This window comes from Lichenostomus cassidix, chromosome Z, assembly GCF_008360975.1.
Source record: "Lichenostomus cassidix isolate B80296 chromosome Z, HeHo_3.0, whole genome shotgun sequence".
NCBI lineage: Eukaryota > Metazoa > Chordata > Aves > Passeriformes > Meliphagidae > Lichenostomus > Lichenostomus cassidix.
In genome coordinates, this window is record NC_139511.1 from 56,675,905 (window position 1) to 56,693,228 (window position 17,324).

The 17,324-nt window shown below is 37.4% G+C and overlaps 1 protein-coding gene across 2 annotated transcripts in view; it reads right to left on the minus strand.

Moving 5' to 3' along the window:
* Positions 1-17,324, minus strand: part of RAB3C (RAB3C, member RAS oncogene family) — a 125,654-nt gene that overhangs the window by 94,640 nt on the left and 13,690 nt on the right. The window lies entirely within an intron of this gene.

The window sequence follows — 17,324 nt, forward strand, 5'->3', positions numbered from 1 at the left end:
ATAAACTATTTCAGATTTGAAGTTTTCTTGGGAGATCACCTAACCCAGCCCTCAGCTCCATGCAGGGTCATCTCTAAGAACAGATCAGGTTACTTAGAGCTATATTCAATTGTACATACAAAACCTCCAAAAATAAGTCTGCACAAGCTTTCAGAGCAACCTCTTTTACTACTTTACTGTATTGCTATTGTGGAAAAAAACAATTTCCCTATTCAGAAAGATATACTACCTCATGGTGGTGGAGCAATGTTGATGGTTTGACTTAATGACAATAAAGGTCTTTTCCAACCTTAACAATTCTATGACCCTGTGACATACAGCCTGATGCCTCCTTATAGGTATGGGAAGGTGGCTCTGAGGTCTTTCTGAAACTTATTGTGCTCCAGGATGAGCAAGTCCAAATCACTCAGTTTCTCCTCACAGTGCAAGAGCTCCAGCTTCCTGGGCAATTTGGTGACCCTCTGCTGAACTTGCTCCAGTACGTCATTCTTGTATGCTGGGGAAGGTGGTGAAGGCAGGGAAAATATAACGTCATGGGTGCAGTTTAATCAGGAGGGCTGTGCTCCTTCTAATAGAGCCCCCAACACTATAGAATTCTTCTATAAATTTCCCAGCAGCACAAAAGATGAATATAGTATGTATATTATTAAAGACTGTACAACATGTGCTTTGTATATAGTAATATAAGTTAACCAAAAGATAAAATTATTTTTAGCTGTTAAAAGATATAATAAATTGAAGATAGCTAAGGAATCCAGCTCCACTTGAACTCCCAAGGACTTTCCTTTCACCACTAAAAGGCAATCCATACTAAATGAGGTTCATCCAGTACCATACTCAGTAACTGATTTTGCTCTCTATTTCAGGTGATAAAAACAACTATTTCCCAGCTGTCAGCAGCCATGCACTAATCTGTGTACATTGCTGTCCCAAGATCAACAGTGCCATGAAATGTCCTGGGGCACCAGTTCCACTGAGGCATCTGCACACTGTTTGTTCCAGTTGCTGCCTCCTTGAAGACAGTGAATACAAAAATGTACCTGTGTCATTCACAGCTCACACAGACCATCATTCCATACCCCAATGACAGAGAGGCTTTATAGGAAAACCAAAGAAAGCTGTGCTTAAAAATTGAGATAATTTTAAAATTAATAGCTGTGACCTTTCATCTCTACTAAGTTCCCTATTTAAAATCCAGTCACTGCAAACGCAGAGACCCAATGAATATCGGAACAATGATAGGAGGAGGAACATAATGAGCTAACTACTGAAAATGGAGCAGACTAAATCATCCAAGGGCAATGACTGGTGCTGTTAGCTCCTGTTAATTCCTACCACTGTGGAGCTTGGCCCTTAAGAAGGAAAAACATAAGGCACAACCATCATGCTTAGCTTACAGTGAAGTGCCAAACTCAATTGAATCATACTTTATGAAGTCTTGAAAGCCAGAAGGGAGAGAAACAGATGAAAACAAAGCAAAACACATGAATGCAGAATTACTGTTTTCTGAAAAAATGAGATTTTCCAGTTTACTTACTGCCCTTTTTGTCAAGTACTGGTAGACATTTTTTTTTTAATTTTTTTTTTTTAGCATGGAAACAATTCAGTGACTTCTAGCTTATGGGAAATACTTGGGAATTTTGCTAGAAATTCATCACTATTTAAATAGATGTCTGATATCAAGCTGTCATTTTAAGATATAAGAATGATATTTTTCCCTATACAACAAGCCAGCACAAAATTTACACACTGTTGTGCTACACCTAACTTCTACAGAACCCATTGTTTTACTGTTAGGATTGTCATTTAGCATTTCTCTGCAGCAACAGTATGGGGAGAAATGCCCATACTGTTGCAACAGTATGGGGAGAAATGCTCATACTTTAAGTAAAAGTTATCCAACTTCTTTGTCAAGCTAAGTACACCCTGCCCACTGAACCCCCTATTTTAAAATAACATTAGAGAAAAATACAGCAAAGTTATTAAGGTATGAAAAATGGCAATTAAAAGCCCAGTGTAAAGTAAGGCAAAGATCAGATACAGCTGTAATTTTGTGCTGCAGCTTTTAATAAACTTATTCGCAAACATATAGGAACACCATATATGCTGATTTCTTCACAGATGTTCTGAGAGCTTATTGACAATGATAAGAAACAACCTCAAAAAGCAAGAGGAAAGCTGAAGAATTACAGCTTTGATCTGTAACCCGAATGCAAGTTGTGGACAATCCTCTGTGCCTCAGTTATTTGTCAATGTGGCAAAATCATCACTGTTCACAGTATTGCTGAAAGCATATTCCCAGCAACTACAAGGATCATGTCTCCTTATCCAGTGTAACATGAAGTTAGTTACATTCATAGAAAGAAATAGTAAACAAGAGAGGAAACACACCAATATTTAAGAATCTTCTAAGAGGAGAAAAATTCCATAAACTTCGAATACTAAATATGTTCTTTCTCTGTTATGTCATCCTACCAAGCTGCTATTCTTTCTTTACCTCTTTTATGTGAAAAAAGGTCTCACCCTAGCCCTACACTACAAGAATAGATGATGTGTGTACAAACAAGAAGACAAACAAGCCCTGAAGACAAGACACTCCGCTGTGAAAAGCAGAGGTTTCTTGAGTCTGTAACTGCACACTTCACCTAATGTTATTCCTCCTCCTTCCTTCCTCAAAAGCTCAGTAGGGAACCCAAAGAGCATTAACATTCCTCACAAATAATAGTATTTTTTTATGACAAGATAATGTTTATAAGAAGAAGAAAGGAACATATCCACTCATCTAACATCAGTATTTCAGATATTCCATCACAGACGCTCCCAAAATATAAAATATCAGTATGCATTTTTCTCCTATCTTTGAAGATCCTTAGGCATTATTTTTCTTCATGGAGTAGAAAGTAGATGCTTTCTCTCTACATTTTAATTCTCACGATTTTTTTCTCTATGCAGACTCAATAGCACTCAGATGATACTCAGTGTCCTATGCAACCAATCACGGGTAGTTCTGCACAAAATTAATGAGGGTCTCTGAGTGCTCGGACTCTAATAACATTTCCAGGTCCTTTGCCATAATTAACTACATGTGTTACAGGCACATGGGTACAAAATGTGATTCAAGAACAGGCAGCTGCCACTAGGAATTAGTTGCTACTAGAGAGAAATACATTTACCCATGAATCAAATGAGGTAAACTGATGGTAACATTTGAAGCTGAATGATTTTGAATGCAGACCCCTCTTTAGGAGATAAACAGTATAGTGCTGCCTTTCACTCTTTATTTGCCCAAGTTAACTATTTTGCAATAGTCCGATTTGTGTGAGCGGGAATCACTCTCAGAGAGGATGAAGAACTGAGATCTAAAATTGACAATTGAGATTTTTGCTTACAAGTGATTTCAATTCTGGAAGATCCTGACAGCAGGAAGGAGTACAAAGAACAGAGTTTCTTCTGAACTCTTCTTCTTGTGGATGGTAGAGGCAAGCTTGTTACTTTTATGCACATAAGCAGCTTAATGGCATTGAAGTGAAATCACAAAAATTATTTATGACTCCCCTCTTTGAAGAACCCCAGAGATAATTTTGAAAAGACGTGGAAAAGTACAGATTTGTGCCAAAGCCTCTTAGAGACTGAAAAAGACAAACCCAAAATGATTAGTATCACATGCAGCTCATTTACTTAAGTCACATGCTGCAAAATCTTGGCTTGGATTCAAGGGAAATGCCTGGCTTTTAGAAAACAAACTATTTAATATTTCTAATGCAGAACACTACAAAGGACAATTAAATTACAGTCCAGATAATTAACAGTAAGAGGAATGGCAGCAAGCATTACACAGTGTACTCTGACAAATATAAACAAATGAGAAAACAGATTGGAGAGCAGAACTCGCTACTGAGAAAACTAATTACATATCTTCTTCCTGAGCTATGATTGTGAAGCACAGATTCCTACCCCAATAGATAAAAGGAGAAAACAAAGAAATTCCTGCCAGGTTGTTCTAAAGTTCTTTCCTGATCTAATGTATTGCCCCAGGAGACCTTTTGCTGTCTGGCCCATGTCCTGTTTGGATCTACGTTGTCCTTTTCCAAATATGAAAACATTTGTGGCATACTTTGGGAAAAGAAGACAACTTTTAAAAGCGGTATAAAAAATGACCAATCAAAAATTCTAAGAAACTTAAAAAATCACCCGAGCTTCTCAGCAAGTTGTTTATAAGGCACTGTGTCACTGACTATGAACTAGCTTTGATTATGAAAAATCATGCCCAGAAATGCTTATAAAATCTGAAATTTAAAGAAGTACAGCCCCTTTATTCATGGGAAGGATTCATCACAAAGAACACATGGTAGCACAGACACTGGGATCTTGTGGACCCCCAGCAATTTTGCAGATGGCACTAAGCTGAGTGGTGCTATTGATACACGTGAAGGATGGGATGCCATCCAGAGGGACCCAGACAGGCTTGGCAGGAGGGCCTGTGGGAATCTCACAAAGTTCAATAAGGCCAAATGCAAAGTCCTGTACATGGGCCAGGGCAACCCTGACAAATACAGGCTGATAAGTGAATGGCTTGAGATCAGCCCTTAGGAGAAGGACTAGGGGGTGCTGGTGGGTAAGAGGCTGAACATGACCCATCCATGTGCACTCACAGCCCACAAAGCCAAACGTCCTGGGCTGCATCCAAAGAAGCGTGGCCAGCATGTCCCAGCTGGGGCCCACAGCATAAGAAGGATATGGATTTGTCGAAGCAAGAAAAGAGGAGGGAACATGGTCAGGGGTCTCAAGCACCTGTCTGTGAGAAAAGGCTGAGAGAACTGGGGTTGTTCAGCCTGGAGAAGAGAAGGCTTTGGGGTAATCTTATAGCACCTTCCAGTACCTATAAGATAGCTGGAAAGGGAGATTTTATAAGGAAATGTAGTGATAGGACAAGGGGGAATGGCTTTAAATTGAACAAAGGCAGATTTAGATTAGATATAGGAAAGAAATTCTTTACTTTGGAAAGAGAATGGTTAGGCACTGGAACAGGTTGCCCAGAAAAGCTGTGGATGCCCCAGCCCTGGAAGTGTTCAAGACCAGGCTGGATGGAGCTTTGAGCAACCTGGCCTTGTGGAAGGTGTCCCTTTCCATGGCAGAGGTGTTGAAACTAGATGACCTTTAAGGCCTCCTCCCAAACACTCAACCCAAAATATTCCATGATTGTATAAACACCTTTGGAAACTATGAGTGGTGTACAGAAGATTTTAAATCTATCAACTGGAAACAGGTATTGGAACCTATCTTCAAAGGATTGGAAAATATAACCTCACACCAAAACAAACTGATGTGTATTTATAAATATATAACATCACCACCATTTCCCAGACCAGAAACTATAGATTTCCTAGAATATTCTGGAATCTGCCACAACAGTTTTTCAATATACATCCATGATTACAAAAAAATTCAAACAATCATTTGGTCTTCATAGAGACATCATATCAAATTATGACTATAACTCATTATTTCCCCTTAAAACAGGTTCGAGCATCTATACATCTGCCGTGGGACTAGAATTTATTGTTTTGCTTGAAATTTCTGCTTTGATGGCTATGTTTTTTTCTCAGTCCATTTCTGAAAAATTAAAAAAGCTGGTATATCCATGTCTTTGCACTCCAAACTTTTCTGACTGATAATTATTACCATCCATCTTAGTCTTACTTCTGAAAAAATCCTTTTTATTACCAGACAGTGAAATTCAGAATGTGAACAAAGGCACCTGGTTCTAATAAAGAAAAAATATGCCCTTAATATTATTAACTATTGGTATAATCTCAGCAATGACATCCAGCTAAAGGAGGCTTCTATATGCATAACACTGACTCATTGGTTCATGTCTGTCTCTTTTGTGCTACTCATAACTCAGCCAAAGCGCTCTGGTGGTCCTCAGTTTACACCATACTGATTTTTGCAAAAATTATGAAAAGCCATGACTAAACTGAAATTATTCTCTCCACCATTACCTGTTCTTGTCAAAGGTGTCCCTTTCTTCAGCTGATGAAGGTGGGATTCAGCCATCAAAAATATAAGCTTCAATTTTCCTATATTTATGTCCACTTCTTTCTCTGTTTAATAGAACATATATTTCCAGAAAGGAAATTTTTAGATGGAACTTTTGCTTTAGAGATGCATTTTAGTACAGAATAAAGCATCTTCTGAAGATGGATATTTCTGGTTTCCTGTCATAGAGCCATATGTCATAGACTACTAACATAGTCTACTAGCTTTGGATATATACCTAAATCTTAGTTTACCAAGACCTTAATTTTCTGATTCCATTTCTACATTACCTTCCTTTCCCCCACTTTCTAATATTAAATCTGTACCTCCATCTAATGAGGCTTGTTTGGTAACTTGGCCCTTTTCAGTCAGGGGGAACACCAGCTGAGAACCAACTGTGTACCAACTGAAAACCTGCCCCTATGTGTTACAGTTACTCACAACTTCAGAACAGATAAAATGAGGAATTGCTAAGGTATACTTTTCTGAAGGCTTTTTTGTTTGAATTACTCAGAAGTGAACATCATCAGGTTTGAAAGTTCTGTCTATAAATTTACCAGATTTAGAAATTTGAGTGGAAATCTCATCAGATAGGTCCAGGAAACAATTTAGTTCTATAAGAGAAAATTTTTCTAATGTAATAATTAGAGGTCAACTTTGATATAATGTAGCTGTTGACTGAATCACAAGTCACAGCATTTAGAGGGTAATGGCTAAGTTGATTTACAGGTGATTTGGTTCTAGATGAAGTCCAGTCAATCACTTGAATTAGGACTTTCAAGGACATTATGAGCTATTAAATTTATTTTGTTCCTCCCTAACCTATTCAAAGACCAACTACAAAATCCCTTTCAGAAACAGAAAACAGAGCCCATTAATCTCCAAAATGCTAAAAGTCTGGCAGCCCTTGAAACCCAATTTGGGTTACCAAGGGGATGAATCACAGTGATCCAATATTAGTTCTTTCAGTCTTTCAGATTTGCCATAGTGAAAGATTTATTCTATTATTAAAAGCTATATGTGAACAAAAACTATAACAGTCAACCATATTTAAAACCTTTGTACTGACAAAATCCTTAAGACACTCAGAAAAAAAATCCTGTATTACTTAGGTTTGTAGCTGTATTCAATGACACAAAACAGAGGAATACATAGTAGTGAACATTTTATATCAGTAAAAATTTTGTAAACTAAAAGAAACTTTCAGCATTTAAAATTCCATTCTAAATAGGCCATATTTATAACTACAATAAAGAAGATATTCCTGTATCACTAGATTTAACTGTATGCTTCCAAGAGAAATACCATAGTAGAAAGTGAGTGCTACTCTTGAAAACTTGAGCTCTCACAAGAGACATACAATCATTTTGGTCTGTTGAAAGTTATATCTGGGCAAATCATTAACTCAGTCTCCCTTCTATATGATCAGAAAATAATATCTGTAAGAAAGTGAATTCTCCTGGCATGCAAAACAATCCCATTTTCTAAGAAATTATGTACACAAGGGGAAAAAAAAAAACTAATTTCATTTTGTATTCAGCAAATTATCTGAGTTGGGCTGTAAACTAGGGCAAACCACTCGGTACTCTTTATGTTCTCATTGTACTACATGTAAGTAAAACAGATGAAAAAGGTCAAATAAAAAACTACCCTAACTTAAAAATGCAAGGATGGCCATGCTGCACCCCTGTGTCATTGCTTCATGTTTGAGACCCTTGCTGTCATAGCATACTGTGTGCTGGCAACATTGCTTTGCACAGTGATTGAACCGAGACAAAAGTTGTTTAAGATGAATGTATGTTCATCATTGTCAACAGAAACAGCCCCTGCAACCAATGTTCAAAATACCAGTCTCCTGATCCACACCTAACTCAGTCTTCCCTGAATATCTCCCCCTCTTAAAAAAAGTGTACACATTCACTTATTCTTTTACACACAGAGAAGGAAAGTCATGCAATGTTATTTCACTTCCTAACTGGCAACACAAAATGAAAATATCAAAAAACTGGGTCCCAAGGGCTGTGTTGTGGTAAGAGCGATCCCTACAGTTCATACAAAGGAAGAAGGAAAAAAAACCTAAGAGCTCAAGAGAGAATGGTCATTGCAAGTTGGGTAGGAGTCAGTAGCGCTCCTATGTTTGCAGAGGGAAAACAGGGCTTTCCAAGTCAAGGTTACTCAACTTATTTGTCTGAGATGCCCCACAAGAGTTTTTATTTCTAGCCTAATACACATGCCTAGTGTATTAGTGTATTTGTGTACTAGTTGGGCTAATCATTTTCCCTCATCTTCCTTCCGTACTTACATGTGTAAGAATGTATTTTTATCTGCAGTCCTTCCACAGACCATGTCAGGGTGTCCTACAGGACACCACTGGCCCGAGTAGGAATGGCTAAGAACCACTGCATTGGGGCCAGGAATTTCTAAAGGAAATCAGATAGAAATAGACTGTGATATCTGAGACTTCAAAAGAAGCAAAAAAAAAATATAATTTGGCAAAAGAAAGTTAGTATGTAATCTATTAGGAACTACAAAATACAAAATTTAGTTCTTAGCAATATTTGAAAATGGGAATCAAAGCATAAGCATTACCAGAATATTTCCTGGAATCCATCCAGTTCCTGACTGTGCATCCTTCACCACAGGGAAATAAAAAGACTGCAGTCCTGCCCTGCCTTACCTTCAACCTCTTCTGTGATCACCTGTGTACTACTACTACTACACACGTCGTAAAAAACCTTGTTGTAAAGGACAGGCAAATTTCCTATTTCCCTGGATCCTGCTATTTTCAAAATAATAAGACTTGTTTGTATATAAGAGAGGCCTGAGCACCAAAATGGCTGTGACTGAATTATCTTGCACTTGTCTAGCTAGCAAATGTAGCTTCATAAGCTTTTCCTGGGAGAAGGCAAAGAACTGATCTGTTTTGCAGGTAAATAAACGTATATGTATGGACAGTCTTGCTGGGTGAGATGAAAAACATTATAGCTAGCTGGTATCCTCTCTAATAGTGTTCATTAAACATTTAGGGCAAATTGCAACAAGCCGGACATATTTATGATAGTCCCTTTTAATATCTCCTCAACCTCCAACCACACGCAGCTCTGTGATGTCCTGAGCTAGAAGTAATTTCTATGTCTATAAACACTCTCAGTGAGTATCTCTTAACACGAGCTTGCCCAGACTTCTCTTAATTCATGTAAACTTTTACCAAGAACTTCCATTGCTCATCTACGTGAATGGGACAGACAAAATACATGAAGAATTTCAGGTTTTCTTCTTTCTGTCCATTTAAAATCACCTGCTCATTCTTTTCATATAGAGCAGCTCTTATGATGGCTCATTTACAATAGGATATTTTTTTAGGCAGCCTTAGCCTTTGAATTAAAGCAAGAAAAAGATTTTATCTCTAAAAATATATGTTTAATACCCAGAGCTGTCCAATTAGGAGTGTTACATACAAATGCCACCTTCTATCATTGCTTCTTCCAAGTACAATTGTCATCTTCTATCACTGCTTCTTCCATTTAGCTTTAAGATTCCTGTTCCTGCACAATTATAATGGCATTCATTATCTTCAGCATAGAGGCATTTGTCCTGGACTATCTGACTTTCTGTAAGGTCTTTTCATCCTTCAGGCTGCTAATTACTATCTTGCTTCAGGTTTAACATTCATTTTCACAGGACTGCTCATATATGCCTCCACCACATCTTTCTTTTTGTGTTCTCTCTTCCCCGCTAATTAGCACAATATTGGCTATCCCAGCCTTTCCATTTCCTAGCCAATTACATGATCTTTTAATGTCTTTCTGCCTTGATAGGTTCCATACTCCCTGCAACATGGCAAAAGACATGTTCACATTCAGCTGCTGTTTAGTGGGCTTCTTTGTCTACCAGACACATCATGCCCAAAGACCAAACCGACTTCCTATTGATCACCCTGGAGTCATGCTTCTGTTATGATTCTTCTACATGCCACCAGCTTTGTCTTATGGGATGCAGCCAGCTACTGACACTATTCTGACCCCCTCAATACATTTAAACTGCCAGAAGCAGAGTGCTATGAAGAAAAAACATTATTAGTATCTGATTGATGGACATTCTGAAAGGAAATTGGCCTAAATAAGAGCAGAAAAAAGGTCAGTGGCTCACAGACAAGAAGCAAGAGAAATACCTGAGTCCTTTAGGTACAGTAAGTAAGATTACTACCATATTCAAAATACCATACAAGCATACAATTAGGGAAGTAGTAATTGTGAGCATTCAGAAATGTCCAAATGCCACTTGTCAGCCCAATTCCACACAAGCTTTCTAAGTCAATCCATATATGCCTCCATCATTTATAAAGATGATCAGTGCATATCCTCTTCACTTGTTACAGGTCTCTTAAGCACATGATGTCACATAAATAACGGGCCTGCTTACACATCTTTTTCTCATCTGAACGGTTTCTCAATGGAGGATTTTGCATTTTGGACAAAATTAAACATGTTTATGGAAAAAAACCCAATCTAGCCCAAGCCAAGCCAAACCAAACCAAACCAAACCAAACTAAACCAAACCAAATCAAAACAAACCACAAACCTTATAAAAAAACAAAGTACTAGTATTGCCTGGTTTTTTGTAAAAAAACTCACATTATTTGTCTTCTTCTACTTCCTTTAGTTCTCTATGTAATACAATAGGGTTTCTTCTGCGCCTGTCATCAGTTTGAATTTCTTTCTCCATATGAAGTATCTCCACTGCAGTAGATAACTAAATTGTCCCATCTCCTCTGGAAATTCTTCACTAGGCACATGAAAGAGCCATATTAACTGTTTTTCCTTGGATGGTTAGTAGGAATCCTTTTGTTTTCTCATATACCCAGACTGTGCCTTTAATCAGTAGTTGTTAACGAAATAAGCTCTGATTTAAAAAGTCGTATCTTATTGTTGTTCCCAAAGTGTCCAGTTTGGTACAGTTAAATTAAATTCCATTTCGATTACCTGACACTTGAGTTAGTAGGGTTTTTTAATGTATATATACTGAGCCTCCTCTATATTGATAACACTTCCCAAAGTACAATCATTATCAGCATATACCTACTATGTATTAAGTTAAATAACTATTTGACTCCTAAAACCTTTCCACAATGCATTTTAAGTCTGATGCCCTCTCCTGTCAAAATAGCTTGTCATTGGGTCTTCACTCAGTCTTCTTTCAACGACTAAACTCAGTCTTGTCCAGGAAATTACCTTGATTCCTTTCTTGCACTGAGTTGAAGAATCTTACATTTTAAGCCAGCCAGCTGAGACACTCTTACACTTCAGCTCTCAACATTTTAGCTCACTGTTAGCATATGTGATGCCATAACATGTGTGATCATATCCACTAAAATCTAGAAACCCTAATCACAGAATTCTCCAAAGAAATTATGCGTGAAATAAATTGCATGGATGGCTGTTAAGAAGTTTTGTAAAATGACGAGAATTTGAGTATCTTTTGGAGAAGAGGTCAGAAATAAGCAATCCCAGCAGATTTCAGGACACTGCAGAAAGCACATGTCCTTATTATAGATGAATATAGCATTCTGAGACATTACATAACCAGGCATTGTTTTTTATTTAGCTCAGCCCTTTCTGGAATTCTTCATTAAGATGGACAAGTATAGGCCTTGCTAGTCAGTGTCACAAACCAAACCACCTATAAAGCAAAAGCAGCAAATCCTATGAGGGTTTGCTTCATATTCTTTTCTGCAGAGCTGGCTTTATTTCCAAATAAAATAAGCCAAAGTCAATAGTTGCCAATCTATATGGGGCAACAATGCCCACTGAATATCATTCTTCCTGTCAGAACAGAAAAACTGATTTCCTGAAACAGACCTAAATTCCTTTTTCTTTTTATAAATACACATTAATAACCAGATGGGCAGAAAAGTAACAACTTTCACTCTATATATATTGCTACCATTATATATATATATATATATATATGGTGTATATATATATATATATCATACTAATTTTAGAGTGAACAAGTCAGCAAATTACACCATTGACAACTTCCGTCTGAGTTATTGATTGAATTCATTGAGGTAAAATTCTCTGTATTTCTCAAACTGCAATTAATAAATAAATAAAGTCATAACAGTAAAAACTGGGGACAGAATTTGTATATGACCAGTAATAAAAAACTCTGGGTTAAACCAGAAAACACCAAGATGATTACAAAAGAACAATATGTTTATTCAGAAAAGATTGAAAGAGATTAGCCTTCAACTACACTGAAAAGAAAGAAAAGTGGAAAAAGCAGTTCCTCTAACAGAAAAAAAAAAGCAAGCAATATATTATAGTGCTTTTTCTCAGCTGACCAAGAAATATCAATGTAAATACAGAGATAAATGCTCCAGAGATGCTCTTTTGTTTGATATAATTTCACATGTAAAATCTGGGTACATGGCCCATTATATATGTAAGCTACTACAAACATCCTCATGTGACACAGAGACCCTGATGGCTCTGTGCTTCTACAAAATGCACCTAAGCTTACTTCCAGAACAAAATGCAAATTGACTAGCATTAAATCAAAATGAGTTCCTTTTGTGTGACCCCTGTATCCTCCCTCAGTCACTTGTGTCCCTTTCAGCCCAGCATAATTTCAGAACGACTTCAAGCAATTCTAACATAGCACAGGGAAACAGCTTGCACTGAGCAGCAGGAGAGGGCAAAAGTGAGCTTTAAATACTATCTCTACACTCCCATTTTCATGGTATTTACATTATGGCTCCTGTCCAAAGCTCTGGTCCTGTGATTTCAAAGCAACAACTGCACAGCAAGAGTGCAACATTTCGCTCTAATCTACAACATGAATCTTATTAAAATTCAGCAGAGAGCCTGTACGGACTTCTTTTTTTTATTTTTTTTTCCCTTTGTAGATTCATTGCAGCTGTATAGATGTCATAAACGTGCTGCTAGAGTGGTTCATGGGATCTGGCAGCACAGTTGATTTCACTTTAAGGAATGCTGTCAACATTAATTTCATTGTAGAAATAGGCTTAGTTTTGCTTATTAAAATGATAGCTTAGTAAGTGTAAGTCACATTGACAGTTTAAAATATACTGTCAGATTTTTCTGAATTCTGTCGAGCTTGTACAACTAAAATTGCTTGTTTTTCAGATTTGGTCCAATGTCACTGTTCTTGACCCAGATCCCTGTCACAGCAAAATCTCTCATTTTTTTTTTCCATCCTGACTTCTCACTTGAAGAAAAACCAAAAATCTGGATATTCAGATACATATCTATGAAACACTCTTCTGTCTTATCTTTCCTTTTCTCACCACCAGGTTTTAGGGAGCCTTTGCAGCAATTATATTATGTTTGCATGTGTGTAAGTGCTGGTTCATGACAGTTCTTCCACTGGTATACGCTTCCTGACAGCTGCAAGCTGGTGACTCGCAGATCATTATGCAGAAGACAAAGGCAGCTGAAAAAACGTTATGCCAGACTGCCTGGTCACAGGTTAGGGGGAGCTGCAACTGCTTGTGGTCTGGTAGTTTGATGATTTGTTGGCCTAAAACATGGCAGGATGCCTTTCCCTGGAGTCCAGCGAAGAAAACTGCCTGGGACACAATATAGAAAAGTGCTCTAGAAAGGATTTTACACTAGCTCAGTTTCTCTTACAGAACTCCCAAGTAAGCTTCACTTAAACAGTGAGATAAACCTTATTTGGAATCTCAATTATGCTAAATGTCGCCTTTCCTTTCCAGTTAATATTTGCCTTTGAATACAAATGTATAATTTTACTAATAACAGGAGTCTTTGTCAGGGAATCTTTAAAGTCCAGCAATGTGAAATAAGCATTGGAGGGTTTTGTAAACCACAGAACTTTTTAAAATAGTGAAATCTTTGACCCAAGACTACATAACGCTTTCAAAAAACTGTTGGAATATTGAGGAAAATAGTGGAACTTAATGTTGGTTGCAGTTGCAAAACTGACATTTACCTCACATTTCCTTTCCAAACTATCTGAGGCCAGGAATTTGTAACCACTGTGGTGTGCATTTTAGAGAAAGCACACAGGACTGTCTAGACAGGTGTTGAAATAATAGTCACCAAACTTTTTTTTTTTAGTTAGGTTTAAAGACAGTGTTTGAAACTCTCAAGACAGGTGCTTTAAAATAGCAATAACATATTATATAATAAATATTTGAACAGCCAGTCCTACATTTTAAATGAAAAGCATATAAATTTGACAAGTGCCATCACTTGCCAACATGGCCTGTCCCACAAAGTGTACAGCATGTGTTCTTTGCACTGAAGTCTGAACTGAACACACCTTTTACATTGCCAAGGTCTTCTTCGGTTTTGAAGATTGAGCCCTGGTTCCATACAAGAAATACTGTTAGTTTTACAAAATGTGTATTGTTTATAGTGGATATATCTACATTTTTACATAAAGAATAGGTCCCAAGGCAGCATTTCTTGCAAAAAATTTTTAATGAGTACAGTTCTTTTTTTCCCAGTAAAGGACTGTAGTATCACATCTGTTAGCCCTTTTGTAGTGTGATATGCAAAGAAATTATACCAACCATCACATGTACCTGTTTCTGATTTTTCACACTGTTTATGATGCTCTGTTTCATAAACTTTTAGTCCCCTTTTCACTCAGATTCTTTGGTGCTTTCTCTCACATCCTGCCTCATTGTATGAGCAATGGCAGTCAAACTTCAAATAGCAACACACGTACTATCTTTCCAGTCTCTGCTTACGTTTCCCTCTTCTCTGATGACTTTAACATTTAAGTTACACTAGTTATTTATATTTTTATTCTTTATATATACTATATAAATTACCAGTACATACTAAAGTTTAGAGAAAAGACAAACTGTCTTGTCTCCTTTCAGGTAAGCAGTATCTCTCCTTCCTACATGTGCATTAGCACTTGAATGGCTGAAAGTGAACTATTCAACAATTTCTTTCTTGGCTACTTACCTAATACAATGGAAAATTGTAGCTGAATTGGATCCATGGGTGAACTTTAACATAAACAGAAAAACAAGTATAGGAAATAGAGTACAGAATGAAGCAAGACATGAAATAATATAGCAGTATGAAAATAGGATCCTACCCCAAAACTTTCAGGCTCTTCAAAGATTTATATTGTATAGAAATAAGCAAAGGGCAAGAAAGGAAATAGTTTAGGCAAACCATATCCAGCTGCAACTGGATAACAGTCACCTGTTGAAAGGTAGCTTAAAACAAAGCAAAAGCTTCCCAGAATTTCTCTATGTTTCAGCTAACAGGAAAAGTCCAGAAAGAGATTGTATTTTGTCTGTCGCGACTACATTCCTCATTAGCCATCTTTTCTCAGGAATGGTTCCTTTAGGACCTTCTAACAGACCAGTATTTGTGAACACATTGCATTGCTTATCACAGAGGGCTGGCCAGCCCCACCCATGTCTGCCTGGACTTGCTGCCATTTCAGGCCACATCTACAAGAGCAAATTAAGTTGTTCCAAGAAGCATTTCAAGGGTATCAAATTTGTCTATGCTATGAAACTGCCAGCGTGTTTTCTCTCATAGTTTTGACCCAGCTTGCAAGAACTAACAGTTCCTGGGCAGGGTCCAGCAAAGGACAGAGACCTTTCTCAATACATGATCTGGATGTGCCCATTTTCTTTCAGAGACTGAAAGGGTTTAAACACATGCACAGAAGCTATTCCACACCAGCTGAATTCAGTGCCAAAGGACAATTTTGGAATGTTTCATTTACTAATACAGCTGGATCCAGAGATATCTTAAATTCCAGCACTGGAACAGGGTCCTCAGGGAAGTGGTCACACCACCATCTGGACAATGCTCTCAAGCAGGTGGTGTAACTCTTGGGATATCCTGTGCAGGCCCAAGAGTTGGACTTGATGATACCAATGGGTTCTTTCCAACTCAGCACATTCTGTGATTCTACCTTACTCTCTTCAAATCACTTCATATGATATATTACAGTATACATATTTGATTTTCATGCTGAGATGAGGAAGTTTTATTTTCAATATTAGATTTATTATCCTTATCTAAAAAGACTGTGTATTCAAAGCAGCAGCTACCCATTGTCACCAGCAGCTCAGGAAGGAATAATGAAATATACTTTGCAGTGGCTATCACAGGAATTAAAAACATTCAGATGAGTCAGATGCGACAGTCAGGACCTGAAAATCCTATGATGACACATTTGCTACGTTTGTGATCCTCTTTCTCTACCTGCTACTCCCATCTCCACTTTCATTGCCTCTGTTTTCACTATCTTTCTACTGAACCAGTGTATTTAGTGATTCTTGAACTGATTCTTATAGCCCCAGTCAGTGTTGCAGGGTATTTCTACCATATTGCACTGCCTCCACACTTTTAAGTTACTGCAGGATACCTCCCAAAGTCTTCAATATCAAAACAATTTTCCTGCATACTGGTACTCCTACAGACACTTCTAATGCACACACACTCACAAACACACACACACACCCATTTTATTTTTAGCTGAATTCTTTTTACTGCTAAAGGACTGTTAGGAAGCTTGTAGAGAAAATAATCAGGTGCCTAATATTTATAGATTTTTTTTAACAGCTGCAGTAGTTTTAATTATTGAATGATTGAATGATGACAACAGCATTTTCTCAGTCAGCTTATAAAGCCTAGTCCTCACTTAGTCCCTAAGTCCTGTCATGATTTATAGAAACCGTTGATGTGAAGACAGCAACATTTTGGGTATCGAATGAAACTGTCACAGACACTTCTAAGAAGGATATGCTGACACAAGCAGCTCTTATCCTGTCTTCTCTAGGAGGATATCTTTCTAGGTGATTATTGCACCCAGTCCTTGAAGCATATGGCTAGTCTCAGGGAAAAGCCATTTAAGCAGCAAAAGGCAATGCAGTATTCTTTGCTGATATTTGCACTGGAGTGCTACAACCAGATGTGGCTGTACGAATGAAGTTAAAACTTTTTTGTGCAATAAACAGATCACAGAGGGAAAACTTGATACTTCAGTCCTCTGACAAAATTTGTACTGAAATAAGTTTGAAATCACCAAGAGATCTGATCAAGTAAATTTTTTAAATAAGCCAAAGATGAGGTATGGATAAAATGTCAGTTAAATACATTGACCTGTCTTAGCAAATTTTATTCTTTCTTCTAGGAGTCAGTACCTGGATTTCATTTTTCCTTATTTTTCCTCCCTATTATATGGTTTATTTTGACATGTTAGCTAACAAATTCTACTGTCCAAATAAGTCTATGTCTGTACATAACCTCTTTCAG